The 14,606-nt window shown below is 37.9% G+C and overlaps 1 protein-coding gene across 12 annotated transcripts in view; it reads left to right on the top strand.

The window, feature by feature from the left end:
- LOC116081431 (protein SMG5-like) overlaps positions 1-14,606 on the top strand; it is a 136,232-nt gene that overhangs the window by 107,858 nt on the left and 13,768 nt on the right. The window lies entirely within an intron of this gene.

Genomic DNA, 14,606 nt, shown 5'->3' on the forward strand with positions numbered 1-14,606 from the left:
TATATATATATATATATATATATGGACATAGAAACCATCTGCCTGAAATTCTGTTGATTCAGTAAATAACTTCAGAAAGCCTGGGGGTGGGTGTGTCTCAGTGTGCAGGCTACCTCACCAGAAGAGGGAGTGTGAGGTGCGAAGGGATTTAGTGGAACTTGCTGTCCCCTTTACATTCTCAGCATCTCACTGTGCTATATAAACCAAAGAACCTTATAAAGGCTCTACTTCAATGATTTTATTTAACAGATGAACACAACGAGGCCCAGAGGAGATAGGATCTGGGACAAAAACAGATGTTTGTTAATTTACTCAAGTATCATTTTACCACGTAAACAGTGACCGTAATTAACACTGAGATAGCGCTGTATGAAAAATGAGTAACTATAGTTTGCAAATATCTAGGCCTATTGCTTCTGAAATCATTGAAGTTACTAGATATTTAAAGATAATAACACAATGATGGGTTTAATCACAAAAGGGTAAACATTAACAAGAAAAAGTGAAGATTAAGGGGATGAATTATATATTCAGCATGGGAATTCAACCATAGAGATGCAAAGATCACAGGCAGAATAATGTGAAGCCAGTAAGTTTCTGACTAGCTAGGTGCATTTGAAAAAACTTATGAGCCTTACCTCTTTTAGTAGGTTTGTCTTAAAGTTAGAAAAACAATTCTTTCATAGCCCTGTATTTACCCACATGAAACATGCTTAAGAAAGTGGGTGGTAGGGTTGTGAAATCTATTCTGTGATTCCAGTTTCCTTGAATCCAGAAGCTTGTGTAACCAATTTTCTTCTTTGCTGTGACATCAACTAAGGAGTTAACTTCCAATGTGTAGATTAGAGAAACAAGTGATGAGATGCCAGACCTATGAGTAGCTTGCAGAAAAACAGTGACTTCCATTTTCCCAGAAGACTGTCCCTCTTGCTGGTTTTAGTGACAGTATCATTCACAGGTGACAGGTTTACACAACAAGGAGCTCAGACCCTCCATCCAACAGTTGTGAAGACAAAGTGTTGATAGCTCAATGAGTTTTGGAGTTAATTCTTTCCCAGTTGAATCCTGATTACACCAGATTCCTTTCTGATCCACAAAGGTGTAAGATAATAAATGCATGCAACTTAAAACTACTGAATTTGAGGATAATGTTATGTAAATGATCCAGACAGTACAAATACAAAGTTGTGAGTTGAGTGGTAAAGATAAGTGATATTATAATAAGGATTTAAGTAGGGGCACTGGGAAGACACATTCACACAAGGTGCTTTCAGATAGGAGAGTACTGGAAAAATAAATGGTTGCTATTATACAAACAATATTCATGACAAGAATGAATAGAAATTTGAGACTAGAAGCACGATCCCAGAGACTACAGCATGGAAGTGTGGAGAAGCAGAAAAAAGAGTCTTTCAGACTGCTATCAATGAGCAACCTGTGAGCACAGAAAACCAGAAAGCATGACTTCTGAGAAAACATTTGCCTTTGAACTTACTTTTATTACAGTAGAATGTATAGGTGGGGGTGGTGATGTATGCCACAGCATCTAATTGCAGGTTAGAAGACAGCTTTCAGGAGTTAGTTCTACCTTCTCTTCAGTGGATCTCAGGGATCCAGTTTAGGTCATAGGCTTTGGTGGTGAGTGGTTTTCCCTTCTCAACCTCTCAGGAGCATTGTATGTGTGTGTGTGTGTGTGTGTGTGTGTGTGTGTGTGTGTGTGTGTGTGTGTGTGTGTTTAATAGGCTGCATTAAAACAGTTGTTCCTGTCTTCTCTTCTCTATTTTCAGGCCAATGTGTATAAGTTGTGTGTCTATCAGTAGCCGTGGGGCCTTGTTATCAATGGATTGTTGGCACCCCCTCATGATATCTGACTGCGTAGGTTTTGAGTTGAGGCTAAGAACTCATATTTTGATGAAATTTTGAGGTTGCCTATGAGGGTGCTAATGTTGCTTTGAGTTCTACTGTTGTCAAAATTTATCTAACTCTAGTCCACAGAGTATTTGTGGGCATTTCATCCATTTTCCCAGTTTTATGATTTCAAAAATTTATTGATTTCTTAGTCACAGGCCCTGAGCCAAGCATTAGGGATAGGAATATCCAATATTTACTAGAGTACTTATGCATATACATTTCATAGTGTAGTCCATGGTAAGTCCAACAGCAGAGGCACTAGGTGGAGGAAGAGTGTGTGCATGTCAGAGGAAGTTTCATATAGGAGCTTTTAAAACACAGGGTGATGTTTTAACTTTGAGCTTTATTTCTTATATTTTGAATTTTGATTCAGGGTCTTTTATAATCCAGACTGGTTTTGGAATCCTCCTGCATCCATCTCTCAAAGGCTGGAATTACAGGCATGTGGAACCAAAACCAGATTACATTAGAGTGATCCAAAAGTAAAAATGCCTTCTAAGGATGAGAATATCCAAGGAGAGAAAAGGATGAGTAAGTAGATGTATGCATCTGATTCAAGCTAATGCCAAGCACCCAAGTTAAAGAATGACAAGATGAGAGAAGGCAATGAAAGGATAAGGCTGGGTTTGGCTTGGATTTACGCCAGTGCTCAGCACCATACATCACATCAAGTGGTGACTTACTGATAGGAACAATGACAGTTATATCAACAGCAACTTTCGTTGGAATTATTGAGCTTATTCCAGTCTGCAGTTAACAACTCACACAATTAAAATGGCTTTCCTTAAAAGGATAAAAAAGTGAAAGAGAATGTATTATAGATTGTATATTTTGAGATATACTGAGTATGCAAATCTGTAGAGATAGTAAACAGCTTAGCAATTGCTAGGAGCTGAGGGGAGGGACTCAGAATGGGTTGTTAATGGGAAGGAGGTCTCTTTGAAGATAATAAAAGTATTTTGGAACTAGAAATGATATTTATGGACTTACTTGAATTACTAAATGCTATCCAAACATACTTTGCATAAAGGAAATTTATTTTTAAGTGATTTTTTTTGTCTCAAGTCAGAAAATATTGACGTGATAATTCTAAATATGCTATAATATTTAACAGTTTTGTATTTATGAAAAATACAGACTAGGGCTATTCTAACTTTCATGCATTTCTACAAAGAAATATCAGGGAACTTGATCCAGTAATCAAAGCAAGTCATCATTAACCCAACTGAAACAACAAAAGGAATTCTTTTAGGGATTGTTCATAAGTTAATTCATCAATGGACACATCAAAGTCTTGACATGTAGATAATTTCAATGAAGACGACCTTTTTTCTTTTCTTCCTGATGACGCTTGCTGACTGGCAGGCCTGTATTGTTGTCTTCAAGATTAATGCCTTCAACTGGCACCATGTCAAATGCACTGCTTTTTATTTAACTCATAGCTGGGAAAAATCTGTATATTACTGCAAATGAAGAAAGGATTAATGTCAGGTTATCTCAGTATGTTCACTGTTTTCAGGAGAAAGGCATCCTTTTTTATTATTTTATTTTATTATACTTTTAAATCTGTGCACATTACATTATGCATATCTGTATTTAGGGAGCTCCTGTCTTTAATGTATATGGAGGCCACAGTTCATGTTGTGACTGTGTCTTTCTCTTTACATGTCTCTATATGTCTTTCTCTATGACTCTGCTTTCTTTATGATCTCTTGAGACAGATTCCCTCATTGAACTTGGACCTTGTTGTTTAAACTAGAACTGTTATTAAATTTGTATTTATAACACTCAAGTAAAAAATGAATGCCTTGGCATTTATTCTTTACTTGGGTGTTATAAATAAAAATTTATAGCAAATTCTAGAATTGTGGAAAAACATACCAATTGTATCCAGCATGAACACAGTTACTATTTTATATAGTTCCTTCTTTGTATTTCTTTTAAATAAAATTTCTCAAAAATGTGATTTTAACCCTCTGATGCAGAGAATTGAGTTTATGATGCTTGTTTTCACAGCAGAGCACATCAAAGTTCTATGCTAGGCCTTTATTTTTGTATCTTCTGGTATACTTCACTTTCCTATCACCATTTGTTATTATTGTTTAAATTATGCTCAGCAAGGTATAGACACACAAACTTCTTGGGAAGATGTAGTGCTATTTCATTAATCATTGGTTTTCATTTGTAGAAATGGTATTACACAGACCTCATTCACTCCACGTTTAATTTCTGTACTCCTTTCTAACTAAAATTAATTTAAAGTTACATTTATTGTGTTGTGTGTATGTGTGTGTGTGTGTGTGCGCGCGTGCATGTGCGAGTGTGCGTGTATGATGGTTTGTATATGCTCAGTCCAGGGAGTAGCACTATTAGAAGGTATGGCCCTGTTAGAGTAGGTGTGGCCTTGGAGTAGGTGTGTCACTGTGGGCGTGGGCTTTAAGAACCTTATCCTAGCTGCCTAGAAGTCAGTCTTCTACTAGCAGCCTTCAGGTGAAGATGTAGAACTCTCAGTTCTGCCTCCCCCATGCTTGGGTACATGCTGTCATGCTCCCACCCTGATGATAATGGACTGAACCTCTGAAGCTGTAAGCCAGCCCCAATTAAATGTTGTCCTTTATAAGACTTACCTTGGTCATGGTGTCTGTTCAGAGCAGTAAAACCATAACTAAGAGAGTGTGCATATCTGTATGTAGGTAGGCATACCTTGTTATAGCTTATATGTGGAGCTCAGAGAACAACTTATATGAATTTGTTCTCTCCTTCCATCATGTGTGGTTCAGGTATCAAACTTAGGCCATCAGGCTTGTTGGCAAGTACATTTACCTATTATGACATCTCATCAGTATTGAAGTACCTTCTTTATAGTATCATCTTCTCATGGAGTCAAGTATTTGTCTGAGTTTTTATTTCAATGACTACATTTTCATGCTCAGTATCCCCAGATGTTACTTGCTGTAACTGTTTTTGCTTTTTGCTCCTAATATTCTCCCTTGTTTCTTTGAGGACTTAAATATGTTGTTTAATTTTCTTTTTTCTCCATTAATTTGTTTATTCACTTTACAACCTGATCATAGTCCTCCTCCTTCCTCACCTCCTGGTCCCACCCTTTTACCCTTTACCTCTATGGGTACCTAACCACAATGGTGCATGAAGTCACAGCAGGAGTAAGTGAATCCTCTCTCACTGAGGTCAGACAAGGCAGCCCAGGTACAGGAAAGAGATTCAAAGGGCTACAACAGAGTCAGAGACAGGCCCTGTTTCAATTGTTAGGGGAGTCACATGAAAGATAAGCTGCAGATCTGCTACTAGGGTTTAGCAGCCCAGGTCTAGTCAATGTATACTTTGATAGGTGGTTGAATTCCTGTGAACTCCCCAGGTTAGTTGACTCCGTAGGTCTTCTTGTGGTGCCCTTGACAATTCTAGCTCCCTCTTTCCTTCCCCCAATTATTCACAGGACTCCTGGAGAGTGGTCCTCACTCTCCAGAGTGGGTCTCAGCATCTGTATCTCTCAGCTTCTGGATCAGAAGACAGTTAAGCTAGGCTTCTGTCTTCAAGCACAGCAAAACATCATTAATATTGTCAAGGGTTAGCTCTCCCATTGGATGGGTCTCAAGTTGGGCTGGTCATTGGTTGGCCATTCCCTCAATCTCCTGCTCCATCTTTATGCTTGGATATATTGTAGGCAGGACAAATTTTGGGTTGAAGATTTTGTGGGTAGGTTGGTGTCCCCCTCCCTCCAGTGGTTTATTTTCCATTCTTATTTATTCCAGTTCATTTATTCAGCTTCCTTCCCTACAGTATAAACTTGGCAACTCCCCTTTTATAAGTCTTATGTTTCTCCTGTTAAATTTTGGGATTGAAGGAAGCTTTACCTTGGTGTGGCAATGTCACTGTAACTGTGTGGGCTAGAACACTGCCTTTTCCCATTCTCTTGTTCTCTACTCCTCATGCCATTGCTTCTCAGTGATGTACTCCTTATCTCTGGTAGACCACCTCCCACCCCTTTTTTCAAAACTTCTTTCTTTGTATTATATCACCTAGACTTGTTTTGCATTAGAACTACCAGCTCTGCTTGATAAAGTGCAGAGGATTGGATGACTACCCCACAGCTGTCCAAGTTTTTGATACATTAATTTTGAGAGGAGAAAAACATATTTATCATTTCCTGAAGCTGCTGCTGCTCTTGCTACTGCCACTGCTGTTGTTGATTAATTAATGGGATGATGATGTTGATGATGGAAAGCTGCTGAACTTTACAATGTGACCAAAGATGAGAAAGTAATCAACAGACATCCCACTTACCTGCACCTATTGTTTTTGGTGCCCCCTATTGGTTGCAGGGTTTGCCCTTGCTCGGGTAGTACCCTGAAATCAAAGGCTACGCTACCTCAGTGACCCTGACTAGTCCATATGCTTCCCAAAGTTGGTAAATGTGGATTGTAATTTAGAACTAGGTGAGCTATAATCAAGAGAAAGTTCTCCCAGGTCAGGTATTCTTCAACATTTCGCTGGCTTGGCCCTAATCTACTGTTTCATCTGAGCTTTGACAGTTTCATTCTATGAAAGCAGCCATTCTTTGGCTTGTGATGATGTCAGGGGCATGTGCTAGCATCTTCCAGGAGTCTGGCATCATTCTCTGCACCCTAAAAGAGTTTTCAGTTTCAGTTTTTGTTATCAATGCTCATTTCGTTTTTTCAGTTTGTTGTATTTGCTATATACCTGTCAGCACATCTTACAGTTGGAAATTTTGATTCATGCCAAGCATCACAGTGGCAGAATATGAAAATATTTCTGACATAAACTATAAAGAACTCAATTTTCCCTCCTCTTAGACATTTGAAGCTCTTGACATTGTTCCAACATTAGCAATAGCATTAAATACATTGTTTTTTAAACTGCTGTGAATGTATAATTAGCTATTACTTTCCCAATCCTCCTCCTTTTACATTTTTCCCCAGTATTTGAAAGAGTTAAAGTGGTTTCTTGATGTGCTTTAAGTTCTGGGAGAACCAGGCTCCTCGTGTCTGATTCATTTTGTGTGTGGGAGGTGTGCTGTTTTAACCTTGTCACTGACAGAAAAGTTCAGACTCATCTCAGACTGCACAGAAGTCTGTCCTTGCAGCTTTCTGTGACTGAAGCATAGCCCTCAGACAATGATTATATATGGCCCTCCGTCAACATGCTCATGCTTGATGGTGCCATTCCTGCCTTGGATTGAACTGGCAATTTCTTTGCTTCATCCAGGCTGTCTTACACAATGACAGATTTTATTCAGATGGCACATTCGCTCCAGATCCCTCCTGCCCAGGATTGACAGCAATTGTTTTTATCATCTAGTGCAATAGACACGATGCAAAAAAAAAAAAAAAAAAAAAAAAAAGGAAAACATTTGTCTTATTATCTGACCAAAATGAATGTACAGATGAGGCCATTTTAGTTTTAGATACACTGATAGCAATTTGGTAAGGAGCATCTGAGAATAGGTTAATGAGTCATCGTGGGAGGAAGGAAAGGTTTGATTTTAAAGGAAGATGCTGGCTGCTGAAGGGTACCTACCATCTTTTCCCTGTAGGTAAGGCATCCACCACACTGGAGGGAGTGAAAGAAGCAGGTTACAGTTTGCATTTATGTTCCTGCATGTCTTTGCATAGAGTATGATTTCAGATTTTCCTCTCTCTCTCTGCTTCAAGTCCAGTTGTGCTTCCCAACTGCTTACTCTGCCAAATGATAAATTTTGGAACAAATAAAAGTTGTAGAAACAAGAATCTTAAGAGTACTTCCTCACAGGAACTCACAGTTATATAAGACTGGGTTCTTATAAACAGGAGCCTAGCATGGCTGTCCTCTGAGAGGCGGTACCAGCATCTCACAGAGACAGAGGTAGATACGCATAGCCAACCATTGGACTGAGGTAGAGGACTCTTAAGGAAGAGTCAGGGGAAGGATCAAAGCAGCTGAAAGGAATTGCAACCCCATAGGAAGACCAACAGTGTCAACTAATTTAGACCCCTGTGAGCTCCCTGAGACTAAGCCAGCAACCAGAGAACATACATGGGCTGGTCCAGGCCCCCAGCACATATGTAGCAGAGGACTGCCTTGTCTGGCCTGAGTAGGAAAGGATATGACTAATTGTGTAGAGACTTGATGTCTCAGGGAAGAGGGATGCAAAGGTGTGTGTGTGAGGTGGGTGAGGGGAGTGGGAAATAAGTGTATGGGAGGGAAGTGGATGGGGGTTGGGAGAGCACCCTCTCAAAGGCAGTAGGAAGAGGATTGGATGAAGAACTCTTGGAGGGGGTACAGAGAAGGGGGCAACATTTAAAATGTAAGTAAATAAAGCAATTGAAAAACAATCTCTAAGAATAAAAACAGTTAAATGGCAGAAAGGATATTAGCAGTCATTTAAGTCAGTCTCCATTGACTAGCAACACTCATCTATGATGTGCAAAGGAGAATAATTTCTGTTTGAACTTCCATAGCTGGAAGGTCTTTATTTCATCAAAAGGCTCATTTATTTTTGCAGACTTATAATAAAGTATTTTACTGGATCTGTAACTCCTACATGCAGGAGGCAGAAGAACCATTAATTCAAGACTGACGGCCTATACACAAGGCTCTGTCTTTAATAACAAAATCCGTTTTTATCTTTTCTTGATTTCATACCTAATTTTGCTGGCTTCTTTGGGAATCAAAGTATACTATTGTGTAAGGTGTCTCTGTGATATAATTAGACACATCTATTTTGAAAGTCTTGTTCTAGAGGTCATTTACTGACCTCAATTTATGAGAGTTACATTTGAATTGGTCATTTTATTAGATTTTGTTGTAAGTTATGCGTCTTTTATAGGAATATAGTTTATAAAAATAGGCAGAAGCTTATCATTCACATAAAAGTGAATGCATGATTTAATCATGAATGCTATGAATGAAATTGAGAAAAAATAAATTAGAAAAAATATTTTCAATATATTATACACAGAACAAAAGGCAGCACTTAATCTGAGTTTGTTATACCTCCTTTATATACAGCTGATTGACTGCACCAACTGGGCATCATCTGTAATTCTAAAGATTATTTGAGATCTTACCCTATTTTTAATTTTTTATTCTTTCTAGTTCTACTTCTATATAGAAAAATGTTTTGATAATTTTGATAATTTTTAGTAAATAATTTCTATTTTAATTGAAAACAATTACTTAGTATTAATCCTATTTATTATTCAAGTTATCTAGAGTGAGAGTAGCAGTCATCTGAAGTTACAAGAATAAGGATCCATGGGGCTACAGAGAAGTCCCAGTGAGTAAAAATGATTGCTGAACATGCAGGATGAGCTATATTCAAGTCCCCACTACTCATGTAAAGCCGGACCTATAGAGTTAGGGCCTATAACAGTCTCCTCGGGCAAGAAGGAGAGAACCAGCAGAATCTCTGGAAGCTTGTGGATGTATGCAGCAGAAAGAACGCAAAGAGACCCTTTTTGAAACAAGATGGGATGCCACGGACTGGGTTGCTTCGGGGACCCCTTGTTCCACGGGGTGATAAAAGTTCCAGCATGGAGGGCGAAGAAGTCTGCAAATGACAAACAGACACAACACAAGAGAGTGTTGTAACTGAATGTAATTTGTACGAAGTAGAAATCAGGCTTATATAGTATACAGAAAACAGGGGAAACTACAGAAGTCACGTAGGCAGGAGATGGCTATATCAAGGTCAATAAGATCAAACAGCCAGGTGCAAGGCAGAGGAGCAGTGGTGTCCTTCTTCTTGGGCTATTCTGGCAGCCCCAAGATACATTCTCAAGGTCTGTCTGAGGCAAGCAGCTGGAGGTCCTTGAGAATAACCACGGATATAACATAGGTAATTAGTGACAGAAGCCCTACAACTTCCCTCTAGTCATTAAAGTGATTCTGCCTTATGTGGGACTGCTCTGATAGTAAGTGCCTAACTGCTATGTCTAACTCTTGAGACACCCTGTCTGATAAGACAGCTTCTTTGTAGAAATTCCAAGTTAACTACAGCTAGGAAATCAATTAGGATTATTGAAACACTGTGAAGGTCAGGAAATAATGTTCAATCTCAGTTTTAGCTAATAGCGAAATATTTCTTAGGGCACCTTTATGCCTGAATAAAGAAAGCACGCAGATCTCTCCACAGATTATAGCAGAGATCAATCTGGAGCACCTCTGAGTTAGGAGATGTCAGCGACTGGGATACCTCAGGACTGTGACCAGGTTTTTAGGCCTGTCCCAGACACAACTGAAGGAGACGAGTTCTGTATAACAATGGGAAACAGAACCAAGACCTGAATTTGTCCAATGATCTCCATGCATTTACTATGGCATGTGTGTACCTACATTTCCCAGTCATGGATGCATGAGTGCATGCACAAACACTCACATGCACACACATGCACACACACACACACACACACACACACACACACACACACACACACATTTGGTCTTTTTCTATAAACTTTGGATTTTAGATGATCAAATTTACATTCAAAATGTATAACCATATACATTTTACATTCATGTTTCCTACAGTGGACAATATACTTCCCCATTCTTTCTGCTTTTGTTAAGTGTGTATCCATAAGGAATACATTTTTCGGTTTTGTCCATTTGGGTCTTAGCTTCATACTATTGTGTTTTCTAATGTTCTGTGGATGATGGTGTTTGTCCAACATTATCTCTGGGTGATACATCCATATGGGTGGGTGTAATATTGCTAGTTCATTTATCTTTACAATGTAATGCATAGATATATTATAATTTATTCAATTCATTGTTTATACATACCATATTATTTTTAGTTTTGGACATTTTGTTTGTTTTGTTTTCATTTATTATAGACAATGTTGCTAGGGATATTTTTTTCTATTGTCAAATGGGTGCACAGATGCAAGAGGCTCCTGTGTGAGTCCAAAACTGAAAGTGCTGCTTAGTAAGGTATGTGTGTCTGCGGTAGTAGTGAGTCAAGCCCAAACATCTTGAAACTGATTATATACACAGCACACAAATGCTCTTCTCACTCTCTATCAAAGCCAAAAAATGGTTTTGTTAGTAGTTTCATGTTTTATAGCTGGATGTATCCTGTATTTCACAGTGTTTTTAGTTTGTAAATCTGGTTATTAAAAATTGAACCTTTCCAATTATTTGCTGATAACTGTCCATTCAGTCCTCCTCCTTCTCTTTTTGAAATAGTGTCTTAAGTAGACCAGGCTTGCCTCAAGCTCACTATGTGGTAGAAGCCAACCTTGAACACCTGATTCTTTTGTCTCTACACACACTGACTACTGGTATTACAGACATGCATCACCACCTCTGGCTTTAGACTTATTTTTTTTTCAGATTTATTAATTTTTATTTTATCTGTGTGGGAGTTTTGTATGCATGTATATCACTGTGCACGTGTGCATATATGCAGTAGTCAAGGAGGCCAGTAGAGGGCATCACATTCCCTGGAACAGAATTTCCAAGATGGTTTAATGCTGAGAATTGAACTCTGGTCCTCTTAAGAGCAGCCAGTGCTCTTAACCACTGAGAAATCTCACGAGATTGCCCTCCAATTAATATTCTTAATGTTGAGGCCTTATTGTTAAAACATTACAAATATTCTTTAATAACAGAATTCTTACTTCATAGTTTTGTAAAATGGCTTCTTGATTTTAGTGTAATGAAATTCATCAGCTTTTGGTTCCAGTCAGCACATTTGGAATACTTGATACTATTTAAAATGTCTTCTTTACTCTGAAGGCATAAAATATATTCTTTTAAAATACTTTTGAAAAGGCTTTGCCTTCAGTTATAAGTGGTTTTGAATACCATATGTATTATATATAGAAAAATTTAAATATTAAATATTAAAACAAAATGTTCACTTAAAAATAATTTATTCACTTTATATCCAGATCACAGCCCCCTCTTCTTCTCCCAGTTTCCCCTCACATAGCCCCTCATCCCTTCCCCCCTCCTCTTGTCCTCTGAGAAGAGGAGTGTACCCCACTATCATATTCACATTTTAAAAAGCAAAATACTTGGCATTTGTGGAAGAAACTTTGTTGTATAGTGTTTAAAACTATACAGAAATGACAATGTATTATAAATTATATGTATGAGGTTTCCAGATGTTTAAAAATGTATTCTTTTAAATTTTATTTTATTTATTTTCATTGTGTATGATGTGTGTGTGTGTGTGTGTGTGTGTGTGTGTGTGTGTGTGTGGCACCATGAATATGTGTAGGCCAGAGAACAACTCTGTGACACCAATTCCCTCCACCCACCTTCAGTGCATTCTGTGGATCAAAGCTGGGCTTTCAAGCTTGTGTATCAACCACCTGCTGAGTGGTCTCTCTGGCCTGGCTCCAGGTTGTTTTCTGTGTTATCTTAAATGCCCACAAACAAATAAAACATTTTCATATTTTATAGCACCAAGTATTTTCCATAGTGCCAGAGAATTGTATGTTGATATCACCAGAAGAGCTTCCCTGAAGTTTCCAGAACATTTAAATTTCACTAACTCAGGGACACACTTCATGCAGCCCTAGTGAAATTCAGAACACCTGACAATGATTGATTTTAATCTTTCCATTAAGGTGACAATAAATCCTCTTCCCTTAGGGCAGAAAATTTAGTTTAATGGAAGCATCCTTGGGAGAGCTGGGTATGGTCTCATCTCTTGGTGTCATGTCTAAGAAAATTCTGCCTAAACATCGTGACAAGATCTTTTCTCCTCAACTTTATTCACATAGTTTTAAAGTTTCATATCTTATAGTCTGTGACCCATTCTGATTATTTTTGTGTAGGTTTTAATAAATGGGGTCCAGCTGTATTCTTATGAAAATGGATATCCAGTTTTTCCAGAAGCATTTGTCAAAAAGTTGATTCTTTCTTCATGGATTTATCTGACACTTTTTTTTTTTTAAAAAAGATTTATTTATTTATCTTATGTATATGAATACACAGACACACCAGAAGAGGGCATCAGATCCTATTACAGATGGTTGTGAGGCACCATGTAGTTGCTGGGAATTGAACTCAGAACCTTTGGAAGAGCAGTCAGTGCTCTTAACCGCTGAGCCATCTCTCCAGCCCCCTGACATTCTTGATGAAGTAAATGGATTTTAAATATAAGCTCTTACTTCTTCACTTTTTTTCTATTAATTACTAGAGCTTTGTTGCAACTTTGAAAATAGTAATTGTAAGCCCAATAATTTCTTAGTTTCTCTCCTCCTTTTACTTACTTACTTGTCTTACTTACCATGCCAGGCAAGTGCTCTATCAGTGAGCTATATCTCTAACCTTATATAGATACCCCTTTTATATTGATAGTAGTATATGTATGCTTTAGAATTCTCAAAGAAATATTATCAAGGATTTTTATAGGATTATACTGAATCTATATAGTTTGTATAGAATCTCTATAATCTGGAGATTATTGCTGTCTCATAATTTTATGATTAGTAATTATGAGTTTCTTTGAATTTATTCAATTACTTAATTCATTTCAACAAAGTGTTATAGCTTTTAAGGTATAAATTTGTATTTATTTTTGTTAATGTTTTTACAATTGTTTCATTTCTTTGAAATTTATTATAAATTGATGTATTTGGCTATTTTTCTTGTTTGTTTGTTTGTTTGTTTCTTTTGACATAGAGTCTCTCAGGGTTACACAGGTTGTCCTTGAACTAGGTATGTAGCTGAAGCTAGCATTAAACTCCTGATATTCCTATTTCCAAGCACTAGGAATACAGATGTGAGTTAGATTCCTGGGTATAAATAGAACATCTTATTACCTTCATTTTTATATTTTTCATTGATAGTTTATAGAAGTATAATTGAATTTCTCAAACAAGTTCTTACCATGTAGCCCAGGTTAGCCTTGAAGTCATTATATAGATCTGGCTGGCTTCAGTCTGTTAGTTGTCTTGCCTCAACTTCCCTAGTCCTGGGATTATAGGTGTGCACCACCATGCCTGGCTTTGTTATACTTTTCTAACTTAACATTTGTTTTCTGTCTGCTTTGCTTTCTGTTGTCTGGGTCATTTCTGACTCTGCCTTACCTACCAAAGTAAGCATCCTGAGTCAGCCCTCCTGTGAACCCAGCCTATGCCAATTATGTAGAACTAATATGGGGGCCTGGGTTCAGTGCTGTATTTAAAAGGCATTGGGAACCTTATGTGAAATTCAGGTCTAGGAAGCCAGAAGGCTGAGCAGACACACACTCTAGGAGTTCAGCTTACTGGTGAGTTCAAAGGTGGGTTATGAGAGTCTCATTTAGACTCACGTCATTGCAGGGGTTTAATTTTATCCATTTTATAATGAAGACCCTGGGATTTCACTAGCTTTAGATCAGGAAACATCAGGATTGGGGAATTGCCATTGCCCATGGCTTCAGTAGGAACAGCTGTGTCCCATCTCCTCCTGTTACTAAGCCTGCTGGGAAACTTTTTCTAAAGTTTGCAAAGGAGGAAAGAGGTTCCGCAGAGAAGAATCAGATGTAACCTTTAGTGTGAAAGTGTCTGCCATGGTGCAGGAGCCAAGTCTGACTCACATGCACTCAGGTAAAATGAGCGAACCTTGGTAATTACTGGGTTTGGAAATATTTGTGAGAAATTATAGTTTAGCTTCATGGATTCATGCCTACATTGTGTAGAGTGCTGTAGCATTTTTTTTTTTTTTTTTTTTTTTTT

This window comes from Mastomys coucha, unplaced genomic scaffold (assembly GCF_008632895.1).
Source record: "Mastomys coucha isolate ucsf_1 unplaced genomic scaffold, UCSF_Mcou_1 pScaffold7, whole genome shotgun sequence".
Taxonomy (NCBI): Eukaryota; Metazoa; Chordata; class Mammalia; order Rodentia; family Muridae; genus Mastomys; species Mastomys coucha.